Source organism: Elephantulus edwardii, unplaced genomic scaffold, assembly GCF_000299155.1.
Source record: "Elephantulus edwardii isolate Elephantulus edwardi_28Jun2011 unplaced genomic scaffold, EleEdw1.0 scaffold00195, whole genome shotgun sequence".
Taxonomy (NCBI): domain Eukaryota; kingdom Metazoa; phylum Chordata; class Mammalia; order Macroscelidea; family Macroscelididae; genus Elephantulus; species Elephantulus edwardii.
In genome coordinates this window covers 1,085,976-1,088,209 of record NW_006399945.1, presented here as the reverse complement: position 1 = coordinate 1,088,209, position 2,234 = coordinate 1,085,976, and the positions used below count along the sequence as shown (strand labels likewise).

Genomic DNA, 2,234 nt, shown 5'->3' with positions numbered 1-2,234 from the left:
TCACATGAAGTCTTCATAGTCTTGTACATATCCTCCATCATAACCACCATAGTCTGCCAGATCATCTTTCATGGTAGATTTTAATCCCCCTCCAGGAACCACACCTTTCTTCTTCTTTTTGGCTTTGCTTTGCTTTTCTTGCTTCTGTTTTTCACTGCAAGGCACAGTCCATGAATTGGTAATGTTTTTCAAGTCATCAGTTTCCAATGAAATACACACATCTCGAACTAAGGCTTCTAAAAAGCTGGTATAATATAGTGACTTTCCATATTGTGTAATTTTATCTTTTAGTAATTTTCCAAACTCTGTGAAGTCATCTGTTGAAGATGGGTTCATAGCATCTATTCCATAAACTGTACTATTAACACCGAAAGTCTCTTTTGCTAATTCCAGATCTGCCTCTTCCTGTAATTTCTTTAGTCAAAGTTTATCTGCTAATTGTTCTTCTGGTGTTAGCATTTTAGGCTCTTCAGGTTCTTCTAGCCTCTTTTTAATGTCTTCTTGTCTTTTCTTTTGTTGCTGTTCCTTTTCTTAATCTTTTCTGCTATTTTTTTCCTTTTCTGCAATATGTACTTCTGGTTTTTCTTCAGTTTCTTCTTCTTCATCATCATCATCCCAGTTATCCTTGATGTCTTCGTCCTCATCCTCCCCTTCTCAGCGGTCCCCGCTGGCGGTGCCACCGCCCCACACCTTCCGCACTGGAGCCTCCACCGAGAACGTGCCCGCCTCCCAGCAATCGGAATCCCCTGCCGCCGTCGTCGCCTCTGCCATCTCAGGCTGGGTGTGAGCGTGTGTGAGAAGGAAGCAAAGAATATTCACTTTTAAAATAGTTAATATACATGTTGCTGCTGTTGTTACATGCTATTAAGACACAACTTAAGAGATGACCCTCCAGTGGGTTTTCAGAGGCTGTAAATCACATGGTAGGAGATGTCTAATCTTTCTTCTTCAGAGCAGCTGGTGGACCGAAACTATGTGTTGGCAGCTGCAGTAAAACATTAAGTCATCGGAGCACAGGGTATAAATATTTAAAACAACAAAAATGTTAACAGCGAAAAATTTACTCATTACAAGTTTTCCCTTAGGTACTCAGTACTTTTCTATCCCCAGAAGCAACTATGGTTGTTGTTTGCCATCAAGTCTGAACTGATGCATAGTTGACCCTCAGTTCTTCTTTTGTAATGGGTCTGTTCAGGTGTTCAATTTCTGTTTGTGTCAGTTTGGGTAGGTTGTGAATTTCTAAGTATTTGTCCATTTCCTCTAGGTTTTCATAGTTGTTTGAGTATAGTTTTTCCATAATATTTCATTGCTAGCCTTTTTTAGTTTGTTCTGTTGTGACATTGCCCATTTCCTCTTTTATTTGGATTCTTTGTTTTTTTCCTTTGTTTGTTCTGCTAAGGATCTCTCAATTTTATTGACCTTTTCAAAGAACCAACTTCTAGTTTTCTTGATAGTTTCAATTGTTTTTCTGTTTTCTCTTTCATTTATTTCTGCCTTAATTGTTAAAATTTCAGTTTTTTTAGAGGGTGTCAGGTTTTCTTGCTGTTGTTTTTCAATTTGTTGGAGATGATGGGTTAGAGAGTCAATGATCATTTTTTCTTGCCTTTTGATGTGTTTGCTTATTGCTGTAAGTTGACCTCTGATTATGGCTTTGGCTGTTTCCAAGAGGTTTTAGTAAGTGGTGTTTTCATTGTCATTTTTAATTTCATTTTAAATTTTTTTAAAATTTTATTAATTTTAATGAACATTTACAGAGATTTTGGATTTCCATTCATTCATTGTTGCACTTTTCTCCCTGCCTATACCCCTCCCCCCCCAGTACGCTCCTCTCTTTGAAAAGTAAAAGAAAAATTCTTTCATTGGTATAGAATACCCCTCCCACACACACACCCCTCTCCCCCACTGCACCAAGTACACTCCACTATGCAACCTTAATTCTGGACTTTTGTGATAACAGTAATACCCTATCATATATCACTTTTAAACTGTTCTCTCCCTCATCTGTTTCAATGCAGTATATATCATTTATCCAGTTTTTCTCAGTTTTACCCCAACCCTGATGTCAGTGCCATTCTACAACAGTGGCACCATGCAATATTTGTCCTTTTGTGACTGAGATATTTCATTCAGCATAATGTCCTCCAAGGTCACCCATTTTGCATAATATTTCATGAGTTCCTTGTTTTTCAGTGCAGCATAGTATTCCATTGTATGAATATACCACAGCTTCTCTA

General features: G+C 37.9%; 1 pseudogene; it reads right to left on the bottom strand.

Moving 5' to 3' along the window:
- On the bottom strand, nt 1-771 carry LOC102861116 (annotated as a pseudogene).
- Nucleotides 772-2,234: the final 1,463 nt, after the last annotated feature.